Here is a 15,166-nt window from a genome sequence, read left to right on the forward strand (position 1 = left end):
TCGTGATTTTTTTTTAATGCAAACTCTGCTACTGTTAATAGAAAGTTACATTGGTAATTTCCTGTAACTAACATCACTTTTATCTATAAAGGTCCTGGTCAACAGATAAAAGACAATTATTAGCCAACACCTTAGGGTAAGGGAATGAGGAAGCTACATCTTAATACCAAAAGTTATATTGAGTTACAGCTTGTAAAATAATGTATTTTGACTTCCTTCTAACACTATGAGTATTATGGAGTGGCACCAGCATTTGCCTAGAGGGAAATTGCATAGGGAAATCACATGTGTTGGGATCGTACCAGGAATTTCCAAATGAGAACCAAACTACTGCATGACTAAATCACACTCTGCAGACCAAATACAGTAACTATTCTCCGTTCATCTTACCTGAGTTTTGGAATAAACAAAGCCTCTTGTAAACAAACATTTTCATTGGCTGCCGGCCGCCGCGCACATTATTTGTGCGCAAGAAATAGTCCCTTGGTTACATACCATTTGTAAGTATTTTTACACTGCCTTTTTTTATAACAATTGTTGTTATATAGCATTATAGCGTTTCACCATTAATATCCATTACAGTTTAATGTGTCAGCAAGTATTAATTACAATTATGTTAGCAGACACCGTGTGTACAGTGTACAGTTGATACCCGGCGCAACAGTTGTATTTTGGATTCGCGAGCACACGGTTTGTTATGGCTGACGCCGGACCGAGTTTTGTAAAGCACAGAAGGGGAAAGCCTTTGAAAAGTGCACAGAAAACTATTGTGTTAAATGTTTTTAAAACATTTTCAGACAAATATCCGGATTGTCGTGTGAACGATATCGCGAGTTTAACTGCGGAATTTATAGGTGTTTCGAAGAGCAGTGTGCTTCGTGCAAGGAAAGAATTACAGGACACTGGGACATTAACAACTCCTGGGAAGAAAAGGAAACATGAGTATCCTGTTATCAAAACTTGTGATGATTTTGTGAAGACGGCTATTAGGCATAAAGTGTATAGTTTTTTCTTCGCAAATGAACCACCTACGCTGAACAAAGTGCTACGGTGTGTTAACGACCCTGAACTATCTAATTTCAGATGAACGACATTTTATAAACTGTTAAAACTTATCGGTTTTCAGTACATAAAGAGCAGCAAACCAAAGGTCATAATTGATAGGGACGACATTTCACTATGGCGAAGAAATTATTTAAGCAAAATCCGTGGTTACAGACAACAAGGACGCAAAATGTACTATTTAGATGAAACGTGGGTGAATGAAAGGCATGCTACAAACAAGTCTTGGAAAGATTCTACAGTTAAGAAGAAGAGAGAAACTTTTCTCCCAGGACTAAAAAATCCAACAATGTGTCCTATCACAGTGTAAAGTGTGATCGTGTGCCAAATCATTTGTGTAGAAAACAAAATATTATCGAGTGGTTACAGTCAAAAAATATATCCTTCAGTACAACGCCTGTGAAAGTGGAGTTGCTGAATTTAGATCATACAGTACGTTCATCTTTTACTGCATATGTGATTGACAACATCGTCGAGAAAGCGGGGCACACTGTACTTAGGCTACCGCCGTATCATTGCAACTTGAATCCAATCAAACTCATGTGGAGTCAGATTAAAGGTTACGTGGCATGTAATAACAGAACATTCAAGCTAAGCGAGGTACGTGATTTGGTAGACACAGCTTTGTCTCAGATTACTCCAGAGAAGTGGAATGACTGTATTCGGCACGTAATGAAAGAAGAGGAAAGATGGATTGGATGGTATCAGTGATATTGTCGTTGACAGTGTTATAGTTTCTCTCGGTGACAGTGACGATAGTAGTGGCGAAGATAGTGGTGGTAGGTCTGATTCAAGTCTGGAAGGGATAGCACCACTGCCAGATAGTGATTAGGTGAGTACCAAATCGTAACACTATCATAACGGCACCATTTTCCTGTTATATTACTTCTCCGTTATTTTATTAGCACCGACTGTACTGAAGTGTGTGTGTTGCAACTAGTGCTTGGCGCGCAAGAAGAATTCAGCGTATCATTTGCTGACGCGGCGCAGTGATACGACGGTGTTTGTTTATTTCAAAACTCAGCTAAGAGTGAACGGAGAATAATAGAACATTCAATACAAAACATGTTACTAAAAATAAAAGCATTATTTAAGAATTTACTTACCTTTCTTGTGATATTTCCTGACCTTATGGGTCTTTTTATTATCAGTTTTCTTACGTTTCCTTCGAATCTGGTCCATCACATTTTGAGTTTTGGCCACATTTGTAACCTCATTGCCAAACGCCCATGGTGGTAACTTTCTTAGTGATGTTCTTTGCAACTTCGTCCTTGCTAAACGATTGTTGCCTCTTCTTCTCCTCTGGGTGGTGCCAAATGTGTTCACTCGTAATTTATTGTTCACTTTACCAGATTGGTTTTCTTTTTGATTATTAGAGTCTGCAAGACTTTTCACTTCATTTTCACTTGCAATTTCATGTTCCTGCTGACCACTCAACTCATGTGCGTTTGTAGGAGTATGCAACATAGTGGTACATGTACTGACATTCAAATCTGGTAAAGTTTCGCATGATTTGATTGGTTTTCCTTGGAAATTTACTTCAACAGATTTTGGTTCGTTGTGACCAACACTGCTTTGCTCATTTATCATTTCAAAACATTCAGGATCGGAAGAAGAACTGTATTTTGATAAGTCTAGATTAAATTCAAGATTACTTGGATAAGTATTTTCTAAAGTTTTTTCAGAACTTGTATCATTTCTTCTTGTAAGAAGTGATAAGTGTTTAACCCTGAACTGTCCCTGACAATCAAGAGATTTAACTCCATTCTCTTCTATGCCACTTCGGTCATCTGTTTCTTCGCACCAAGATTCATCAATAGTTAAACGATTTTCATCGTCATCATCATCATTTACATCATATTCATAATCATTACCACTAGCAATTATATTAGATGGTGCTTTAGATTGAAAGCAGTCATCTTCCTCGTCACTGGATATTATTACAATTTCTTCTACTCGCTTAGCCATAGTTACATCATTGAAGGCCCATGTTGGATGTAAATTTTCACTATTTGTACATGGATCAGATATGTTATTTTTAGTTTGTAAACTACTGTCAATATAAACCCTCTCCATTTCACATGGCCTCGATGTGTTTCCTGGATTTTCTTTGAGTGGAAAGTCACTTGTGGAAATATTTGTTTTTTGAGGTTCTTTTTTTTTTGTGGTACTATCCTGTTTTCTTCTATTGTCTCCTTCTCTTTTGTCGTGTAACCTACTTCGATACAAATCTTTTTTCACATGCCACAAAATTACTTTTCTTCTACAAAGTCTTATTTTGTTTTGGTATCCAAATTCTGTAACATATTTATTTGCAAAATTATTACCAGATAAAGCATCACTCAATGATTTCCTTCTTTTTCTATGTTTCTCCTTTTTTCTAAGCATCGTACTAGTCTCTGGATCAGATACTCTCCGTCGTTTGACTGGTTCCATTCTTAATATCCCGAAAAAGTAAGGAAATTTTGCAAATTGTAAAGATTTAAAGACTGCTAATGATCTTACTTTTTTTCTTTACTTGCATATGAAGCTAAATAATCTAAAACATAGTTTTGATTTAGTCTTATTTTGTGCATTATCTATATATTGCACCTTAAGCTTTAAAATGATTTCACACAAAAAGTAAATGTCTTTTCTTCTTTGCTGGAGTGTTTCCTGAAAGAAAGAAAAGATTCATTATTATTAACATGTCAATACATGATTATCAAAGATTTATTTTTCTACTCTAATAACAGCTAGGAAAAGAAAAATACAAGCTTCACTACCTATATCAGTACTAAATTATGGGAGAGTATAAAGAAAGTATGTACAAAGAAATCTAACAAACAAAGTTAGTTATAATTTTAACCAATCCTGAACTAGGTTCAAGTAATACACATCTAGTAAAACAATGACTTAAAGTGTTAATGTTAGTTGTTGCTTATAAGTAATAAAATCGTAAATACCTAAAGACTAAAAATAGTTAAACTATTGAAAAAAGTTTCCTATATCATTTGTGAATATGGCTCTTAATACTGAGTGTAAATACCTTTAAATCAATGTTTTACAATTAATAGTTCAAGGAGAATTCAAATTATTTACAGAAGTATTGTTTTACCAATATATATCTTGTACATATTTAAATAAATTAAAAGATGGCCTTAGCTGACAATATTTTACTAAAAGCGTAGATGTATCAAGAAAATGGTGATAAACACCTATAAAGAGTTTTCTTGCTATTGTATTGATAATCTGTTCCTACCTATTTTTGAATGAAAAAAAATCTAATAAAGACTATTACCAAATGTTACAGTATTATAGTTGCTGCCAAAGGGTCAAACTGCGAAGAAAACATTTACAATAAAGTAATAAAGGATAAATAGAATGTTAAATTTCCAAAAAATATTTACTTATATTAATTTAAAATACAGCAAATTGTTCTTTATACATTTTAAAAATCAAAAAAAGGTTTGTGTTCATATATCTACTATAATATTAACAAACAAATTCCCTTTATTTTTATGATTCTGAATCTAAAATTCTTTTTCTTTTTTTACTACCATGAACAATTTGTTGGCTTAATAATTTTTTTCAGTGAAATTGTGTTTTATTGTAAACTTTCAGATGTCATTCAGCACCAATCTACCCAAGCGTTTTAACAAAGATTAAAATATTTAGAGCCATGCCTCCAAATTACTTTATTAGTATTTGTATCTGGTTGATTTTTTTATTATTTCAAAACAATGTAAAAATATATTACAAAAGGAAAATTTTTTTACTTATGACTATGATTTAAAAACTTCAAAATTTCCACTGAGTTAGCCAATATTTTGTTTATTATTTAATAAACTTATAGGTTAAAAACTAATAAAAAAATTATTTTATTATTGAATGAACTAAAAAATAAAAAATAAAATTTAAATGTAAGTTTTTTGTCCAACAGCCAAATAATTCACTACAAATCTGTATAACTAAAAACATGGGGTGCTTGATATAATTTGTCTTAAATGTTCTATTCTATCAATAATAACAATATGATTTGTAATAGATTCTCTATCACTAATTTAAGGATATAGTCAATACAAAAATTTTAGGACACAGTCATTACGATAGTGAATATATGAATTAAATAACAATAATAAACTTAAAATTGGGTTGGATGGGGGGGGGGGATGAGAATTTTGCACGTGGGGTTAACCAACACGCCATACGGAGCCCGTATGCTGTATGTACACTGCCCATATTTTGACTCACAGGCATGAATAAGAAGAAAACTTAAAAATATTCAGAAAGTACCTCCCCCCCCCCCCCCCCCCCCCCCCCCGGGATGGAAGCCCAGTGGTGCTTGATATCATTCGTCTACATTTTATATCACTAATATTATGATAGTCATTATGAAAATGAAAGAAGAGAGCATTCCATGCTTTTAATTATACAGAGTTGTGGTGCATTATTTGGCTGTTGGACAAAAAACAAAATTTAAGTTTTATTTTTTTAATGTTTAGCTCTTTCAATGATAAAATCAGGTTTTTTAATACTATATGTTTATTTTTATTTTTTTAGTCTCAAAATAAAATAAAAAATTTTTAAATACAATTGAAACAAATCAAAACTACCAAATATGAATGATTAAAGTATTTGTTACAATGAACTTAAAATTAGTCATTACTGTCCAATCATACACTTGATCACCGCAAGAGTGGCCAGATAATTTCAGATACAGTATCCATATTGCCATTAACGAACCCCGGGCATATTTTCCACCATAACTCAACCTTTTGGATTGCAAACACTCCAAATCGAACAAATCGAAAAAGCATTGAGTTTTAAAATTTCAGAAATTTAGGGTCTTTGACACCCGACCCCCCCCCCCCCCCCGTTAACAGTCAATATCGGGGCAAATTTCCACCATGCCCCGCCTGCCCTCATGGATACACAAAAAGCTTGGTTATTACCCATAGATTGAAATTAGTGGTTTTTTTATCCGAGGTTCGTTATATGTATGCAAAATTTCAACATATTCTGATGTTGTAAAGTGGGTACAAATTGAATGGAAATATTTTATTACATAGTCCATTCATTCATACATAAAGGTCAAGCTAATAAAAGCATGCTAAAAATAAGTTCAACAAAAACTTTGAAAAAGCTTAACACTGAAAATTGCTGACTATTAGGATACGTAGTTACTGTAACTACATTTACAGAGATGGATGAAGCTGTTCCTTGTTAACATTATAGTACAGATGGCAATGCAATTAAAATAATGAAGCCGAATAAAAAGATGCAGATGAGTTCATGCAAAGCCCTTCACTGCCTTACAAACTACTGGATGACTAAGAACAACAATGATATTTGGCTATGGTGGATAAAAATTACACAAAACTAACAACGTTAAGGGGCCTGCCTAGTCAGGGATGTATGTGTGTTAGTGAGGCAGGATGATAAGTAAGACACGCACTGGTGTTTCTAGCACTGTATCACCTCAATGTGCGAGGCTGTGGACTGACGCGTGGTCTTCTCGTCATCCATAGGGCAACTACTAAATTTGAGCGATAACCATAACATTATATGGTGGAAAAATTAAGATAAATGATGTAACTCAGACCCTTGGAGTGCTTTCAAGAATCTGTACAGGATGTTTCATGCCTCAAAATTATTCTAAAAACACATTTTTTTGTCGTTTTAACTCTCTTAAAAACACAAGTTTAAAAATGAAATACGGAAACTGAACGACTCATTCGCCCTCAGCGTATTCTTAAATACTTTTCATAAAACAGACAACTCTCGGATAAATTTGCGTGGGTTCTTTTGAAGTTCTGCACAACGTATGTGTGCTCAGGTAGGCGGGACTCACAAGTGAACAATGCATGTACTGCAGCTTCAAATTTCAGCACTAGGCTCTGTAGAAGTCATCCATGAAGTGCCCGAATAGAGGCAACCATGTACAAAGGGTTTGGCATCCGAATATTGTATTGTAATTTCTGTAGATAGTAACAGGGATGTAACAGACACACTACATATTTATGTTACTTTACTTCATTTGGCTTCACGTCTATCTGACAGAAAGGTCATTAAAAACAAGCGCACATCACTCACACAATGTAGAAAGATCAGGTAATGACTCAGCCTTAGTCTATTGCAAGGAAACATTCTATCTCTCATCTCTACTGGGAAACAATGAAAATCTGAACAAATTCTTCCTAACCTTACTTAAAAATATAGTGTTGTTCAGAGGGGGTCAAGGTATCGGACAGTACATTAACAATGCAGGATCGTAGATGGCGGGCGAAATTTTCAGGCTCTGATCAGCCAACTCCCAAGTCCTTAGTCACTGCACTGACACTCTTCCCTTATCCAGTCTAATGCCCGTAACTTTTGCTCCATGGACAAGTTCACTTGTTTTCTTTTAGTGGAAGATGTCATCGGAGAATACTGTCCAGCACCCATAAACTGTGAAACCGCTTTGAACGATACAATACGCACATTCACTCACATTGAGTTACGCAATGCGGTTAAGAAATAGACTAACCCTGGAAAAGGATGCAGGTAGACTGAACGGCTGATCGCACGCCGGCACCAAACATGTGGTGGAGGAGTGGGAGTGTGGCGTGAGACAAAGGACTGCGGGACCTTGAACGGGTCTACACATGGTTTTTTTTTCGTCCTGCCAGGGTGTGGTAGAGTTATCTGGACCGCCGGGTTATCAAGTTTTCTGGAGACTACTGTATTAGTTTTACAAGCAACTTTAATGGTTCCTATCTTGTGCTGACTATAAAGGGTAAAGTTAAGCAGTTAGTTCTAATATGTACAGAAATTTGTATTTGCAGCACTAGATAAAATGTGAGACATGCTACTGCAAAGAATTAAAACTCGAGATTAGTCATTCCAGTTAATAGAAGCATAGCAACAAGAATAAGAAAATCTAGTAGTAGTTGTGGAAAAAAGTTAAATTAATAAAGAATGGCTTGTTATGTCTTGGCACTGTAACAATGAAGCAGCAGTCATTTTTACAAGTTGGCTTCCCAAATAATTACCTTTTTGAATGCTGCTTTATTCTTCGTTCTTGAAAAATATTTAGTAGTTACGAGCTGCTCCTCTTGAGGGCCAATAGCCACTTTAATATAAACTGCAGCAAATAAATATGATTGAAGCCACAATATTTGTATCATATTTTTAGTTTTGCAAATAAGCATTTTTTTATAATTTGATATATTGAAAAGTGTGGCACTGGTGAAAACTGCTAAACTGAACATGGATATTTAATTTGCACATCTAAATACAATGAGTTATAAGTATTTAATTTAGAAAATTGCAACACTTTTAATCCAACAAATAAAATCTCATACTTATGCCCGCATAGTTAACAACACTTTTTGATGTTTAATGTTTTTAAACACACTAATTTTAATCATGACTAGTACTATCTAAAAATTATGTAACTCTTCAGTGATCGGAAAACATTGATTTAATGAAAAAAAATTAAATACAAAAACTTTGTCAAAGCTATAGGCCGATATTCGTTCCTGTGTAACTGCTACATATTTATTAATTGATATTAATTTCAATTGGGCTATTTTTGGGTACATTAAAAGGGAATTCTTAGCTATTATGAAGTTGCTAAAATGGCTAACCAAAAATGTAACTTAACCTCTTGTCGACAACTTGGTCATTAGAGATGGTGAACACACAGTGACACAGACTAAGGATATTGGAAGGATGGAAGGAAGGAAAGAAGGAAGAAGGGAGGGATGTTTGTTTGTACCAACATTTTGGCTGCTGTTTTGCTAGTGGCTTTTCTGCGCAGTTGATTATGACGTTGGATGTTCCCTTGGCTGACCATTGGATTTTGGATCAAGTAGATGACTTTGCATCGTCCACAGGTAGTTGTCTTCAGAGTGAGAGCAGATTATCACCTCAAGTTACCTTAAGGAATCAAAATAAGTCTGTAACAGTTTGTGACAATTTTTTTTAGAAAGTACCTAATTAATTGTGCATAAGAATTTTGCATCAATCTCCTTACATCAAACTACATTAACTTATCTCTTTATACTCAAATAATTGTATTTTTTAATAAAATTTTGGTTTAACCAAGAATAATTTCATTCATAACATTCATTTTAACTTCATGACATTTTATTTTTTTCTAGTTAATTGAATACTCAATTGATAGTATGTTATAATAGTTAAACTTGAGTTATCTTTCATTCAGAAGTCCTGCTCTTCAAGTACTGAGATCTAGTTTTGAGCATACATATATCAATTGTATCAACAAGTCCAACTTCATACTATTTAATTTTTTGAATATTACAATATAAATCTTATTTGATTAAACATTCTTTATTTAGAGCTGATCACAAATGAGCAAAGGTTAAGATCGTCCTTACCTAACTTGCTTATTAATTTAACTGAAACATGTTAAATTCATTATTATTGTTTGTAATGATATTGTCCATGGCCTAAAGTACTTGTCTACCCCAGCAATTTCCTGGTGTGATTTTGAGAAACCTTCAAATACCAAAAGAAAGATGGCAAAACCATAATTTGAACATGTCTCCATCTTACCACTACCATATGATTCCTGCAGTGTAAAAGAGAAAGATTTATGTGTAATGATTTCATCCAAGGTTGTGATTGGATAGAAGCTCAAAATGACAAAAATAGTTATGTAATGTGTTTGGTTTCAGGGGCTGATACACAATTGGCGAGGTCACATTTCGTAACTTACCTATGTTAAAACTTAGAACCAATTAAAACTGAAATTAGCATATTAAGGTATTTCTGTTGGCTTTTCTTACGCACAATTAATTGATATAAATCAATCGGTTACCAAAAATCTAAAACAACGTAAATCAAATTTTGGACGGACTCATAAGTTATGTTTTCGTACAAATCAACTGGCATAGATTATGAGGCAAAAATATTATATAGACATCATGCACTTTCAATGCATTAGTTGTTGAAACATTTACAACACTTGTTTCCATTTTAAGTTCGCGGGCCACCCACACCATAAAAGGAGGGGGGGAGCAATAGATAAGGGGGCCATCTGGTCGGGGTGTATGTGTGTTAGTGAGGCGGGATGATAAGCGCGACGCTCGCTGGTATTTCTAGCGCGATATCTCCTTTAAGGGGCCCGCCTACCTGGTCACACACACGGTGTGCAGAGCTTCAAGAAAAACAACGCGATTTCAAAACTACTCAAGATATCCGAGTAGGGTATGTTTACGAAAAGCATTTAAGAGTTCGCTGAGGCCCGAAAAGTACTTTTAATTTTGGATCATGTTTTTAAACTGTATTTCTAGAAGAGTTAAAATGGCTGAAACGCATGTTTTCAGAGTAATGTTTAGGTGTAAAACAAGTGGTACAGATTCTTGAAAGCACTTAAGAGGCTTGCATTACACCTTTAGCTTCATTTCCCCGTAATATAAAAATACGGTCACCGCACAAATTTCACAGCTATCAATTGACGACGAGAAGACTGCGCGCCAGTTCAGAGCCTTGAGCTTAGAGGCGATACAGCGCTAGAAATACCATCGAGCGTCGCGCTTATCATTCCGCCTCACTAACACACATACACCCCTGACGAGGCGGGCCCCTTAAGAGGCCGTGTCACAAATTTGCGCTCCTATCTATATCAATGTTATTTTAAAAGGCAGTTTTTCTCAAAGTCTATAAGAGGTAGGGGCCGGAAATTTTGCCTACTGAAAGTATACAATACATTTAACATAACCGCTTTTTTCAAATTTATTTATCATATCATATATTATTTCTGTGATGAAAATAATATTATCAATATTTTGATTTGTCCAGATACATTGAAATTTTGCTTATATTTATAGTTATTTAGCAAAAACTGAAAACGCCATTGAAATGTATTGCATATTACCTTCCGATCAGTGTCTTCATGATCATGATGGGTTTATAAACCTGGGTGTAATCAAGTCTTTAACTATTACATGACAACATTTATACTTAATAATTTGGAGATATGCCTTTTCTATCCTCAGCCCCTGAGCTTTTACTATCTGGTCTGGCGACCGACCTGACACTCTTCAACCACCCCAGGGGTCTCCGATTACACATCTTATCAAAAAAAAAAAAAGCTGTTCGTTCATTTGTTTTTGTGTTCGAGCGAAGGTTTACTTCTCCATTAGTGCCACAGAATTCACACATTTATGCCAAGGGAATATTCCGCTGATGTGACGCCATACGAATGTATTATTCGCGACCATACAACTTTTTTGTTTGTCATCGGGAAAATGATGCCGCAGTTTGATTTTTTGTGGTGATATAAAATAAATTTTCTTGGAATGTTCATTTTAAATTGAGCATTTTTAAATGTCAGCGTAGAATATGCTTATCTGCCCATTTTGTTTCTTTCCATAATAATGAGTAAAGTTAACATTGTCATAGACATTTTATTATATTCGTTTGCCGTCCAAGTACAAATGTCACACTATATCGCACGTAATTATATTTTTTTACTAATTTGTTAGTTGTCATTTTATTTAAGTTATAAATAACATTAATAAAAATTATTACTTAATAGTCCAGAATAGAGATTGAGTTATTATTCATTTAATAGGGGTTTAAAATATGGTACTACATACATATTTATATTATCTTGTTGTCTTCTTTGTAACTTTACTGGAAGAATGGCATTTGGTATGTATGTTAACTCACAATGAAAATACTTCAGACGTACTCAATTAACAGTGAACAACCTAGGGCCTATACTAATTTCATTATGTTCATGAAATATAATTGATATTACTAATAATGAACTGTATGTGTTTTGCGTAGAGATATCGTACGAACTGTATGTGGTACAGACCAACATTAGCCAAGACTCTGTAAATAAGTAATTTCAGTTAATGTGTAGAGAATATTAAAAGTTAGAAATAATGATATATATAAAACAATGCAGAGTTATCAGCATAAAAATAGAAGTTGTTTTTACGTAGCGCCTACTGGAATGTATATTTTGTGTTGAATTATGTGGTATGATTAGTATTCTCTTATTGTAAGTGTGTTTTGTTAAAATCTTATAAAACATCACTTACTGTTGAAGGATTTTCATTTTTTTTGTGATGATCTTACTTAAACAAGTTTTAATTATATTACACATGTATATTTTAAAAGCATTTTAATGTATACTTATAGAATTGTAATAGGCTTTATACGGACTCTCACGATGCATGTGAGCATCTAAATTAATAGAGACCGGAAAAATTCGCGGATTCATTCGGCGATAGGCTAGAAGTCAAATACATATACCTTTTAGATGATTTTGCTATTGGCTTACTGTTCATCTGGACGAATCTCAACCAATTATAAAACACCAACCAAAGAAGGATCGAATCACAGACAAACAAGCTGAGACGACTAACAAGTCAGCAGCAAATGAACTGCCGTTATTTGCCCGAGTGTACAGGGGAATGTGCAGTCTATCCTGAAGGCCGTCGAAACCGCGAATTTTTCCGGTCCCTAATCTACATCAATATTATGGCCGTTTCACAAGATCAAATATTTATTGAATTCAATCTGTTGCATTCATTGTACATGATTTTCGATATGTACATTGAATTCAATACAAATTGAAGATGTTACTCAACTAAGCTTATTCTTATTAACTTATAAGTATTTTGTTTGTTCAGTACATAAAAGTAAAAGATTCGTTATTATTTAAATAATGAGCATCTTTAAGCAATAACGTTTTCAAAATATTTACATGAACATAATGGAATATATTTTTTAAATACTTTATATCTACGATCACATCAACGGCAGTATTATGTAATGAATGAGGTAATGAAATATCTTGAAAGGATATTTTCTTCTCTGTAAAGTAAATTTGTAATGCAGCCCTCTTAATGTTAGTCTTGTGAGTTATTTCGTCTTCTAATATGCTACAGCAATGTATAAAATTAAGTTTTGTTAGTGTTTTAGTCTTGTGTAATGTTAAAGTGTAATGTGATAAATTCAATAATTTTTTTGTAAGTTCGTATTCATAAAGGTAGGCTACATATCGTATTAAGATAAATAGTATAATATTTGTAAATTTAAATTCTTTGAAACAACGTCGATAAGAGGTTCACCTACCTCTGTTAAACTGTATGATGGTGCATTGTAAAAAATTAGGTAGTCTGACTTAAGTGAGATTGTATTTAGATTGTGTGTGATGCATATGCAATATCTAAGCATATGCATTTATGTTATTATCCTTTTAAAACGTTACATGATGAATTTCGTATACTTTTTAATGTCAACTAACATTATTTATCACGGACTATTACATCCAGATAAAGAATAATTACCACATGTTTGAAGATTAATTGTATTCCGATACGTTTAAAGTATTAAAATTTTTAGATTCGACTCATACCATAGTTGTATAAGTGAGGTTTCTTGATTCTGAATCCCTGCATCCGCAATTTCCTAGTGAGCCGCCGGTCAGATTGTCATCCTCTCAGATTGTCGAGGAACCAGATACATTTTTCGTCGAGTAAACTCGAGCTGTCAACCTTCCCACTAATCCTGTGATAAGGGTATAGTAGCTTTATCACGCGCAGCGGCTACAGTTCCTTCGGTTGAAAAAGCCACTAAATCTCACTGTTAAAAGAGAGAACTTCTAGAGCAGAATATTGGAAATAAACATTTACTGACACGGCCTCTTAAGAGCAAGGCTCTGAACTGGCGCGCAATCTTCTCGTCGTCACAGGATAGCTGTTCAATTTGAGCGGTGACCGTAACATATGGCGGAGAAATTAAGATAAAGGTTTAATGTACGGCCCTAAGTGCTTTCAAGAAACAGTACCGGTTGTTTTAAGCCTAAAAATTACGCTGAAAACACGCGTTTTAGCCATTTAAACTCTCCTAAAAATACAGTTTAAAAACTTAATCCGAAAACGAAAGTAATTTTGGGCCCTCAGAGAATTTTTTAATGCTTTCCGTAAGCAGACCCCACTCAGATATATTGAGTAGTTTTGAAATCGCTTTGTTTTTACTGAAGCTCTGCGCACCGTATGTGCGCCCGGGCAAACGGCGCCCTATTGGGAGTATAAAATGATCAACGAGCAGCCTGCAACCCACGCAGCACATTGGAAGAGCTGGTTGCGTTGCCATAGGAGAACAGGGGTTCCAAACCAATACTCTAATCATGATGACGGTTAGTCCGTTAAGCCTGGTTTATACTATAGCCCGTCCCACTCTTAGATGGCAGTACACGGCTTATGGCACGCGCTGTTGCCAAATCTCTAACACATTACGAATTTCAGGAGATGTGTGTATTTGTAATTCGGATCGAACAAGAAGAATATTAAGTAATCATATCGTAATTTATAATATGTTATACTATTACACATATAAATATGATTATGCCAATTTTATGTAAATTTCAAATAAAAACTACCTATTGTATACGAAAATTTCTTATAGTTTTATTTTATGTTCTAAAAATCCCATATATATATCACATTTTCATGGGCCCGATAAATGCCGTATTTTTGGACAAGTCATATCCAAAATGATAAATAAAATACGGTAATGGAAATTCTCGGTCGAGTAAGTTATGGGAAAAATCCGAACAATTGGGTCGAAATGAGGAAGATTTTTTGAAAAACAGAAAAATCGCAACAACTCCCATAATATGAATAATATCGCATCCGTTTTAACGTATGATAACTCGGAGTACCTAATGCCATAAAATGTTTTCTAAATAAATTTTTGATACGACCAGCCATAACTGCATGGGTTCGAAAAATATTTTCACTGTACAAAAAAAATAACTGCCTTAGTAGACACCTTATCAAATCTGTTTAAATTGTTTGTAAATATCATAATTATTTTCCAAAACCTTGTCTAAAACAATGTTTGATAAGTTGCTTGGTGTTGAGAAGGATAAAAAAAAATAATTCAAAATTTTGTACCACCATCGCTATTAAATTCCTTCGTATTTATTTGATACATTTTACATATTATGTTCAAGATTCGATTAAAATATATTTTGTAACAACCATTACTGCAAGGGGAAGAAAAAAAATATGAGTTTAAGGATACAAAAATCCCGTTTTGTTCTAATGTAAAGAAATATAATCATCAAAATCTTCCTGCGCGTTTAGGCTGT

General features: G+C 34.1%; 1 long non-coding RNA gene across 1 annotated transcript in view; it reads right to left on the reverse strand.

Annotated features, from left to right (window-relative positions):
• Window positions 1-5,986: 5,986 nt before the first annotated feature.
• The window catches only part of LOC134533030 (uncharacterized), a 57,065-nt gene continuing 47,885 nt past the window's right edge, over window positions 5,987-15,166 (reverse strand). Inside the window, exon 3 of the long non-coding RNA XR_010075236.1 lies at window positions 5,987-8,964. This is a non-coding gene — a long non-coding RNA (uncharacterized LOC134533030). The remainder of the gene's footprint in view (window positions 8,965-15,166) is intronic.

Source organism: Bacillus rossius, chromosome 6 (assembly GCF_032445375.1).
Source record: "Bacillus rossius redtenbacheri isolate Brsri chromosome 6, Brsri_v3, whole genome shotgun sequence".
NCBI classification, from domain to species: Eukaryota; Metazoa; Arthropoda; class Insecta; order Phasmatodea; family Bacillidae; genus Bacillus; species Bacillus rossius.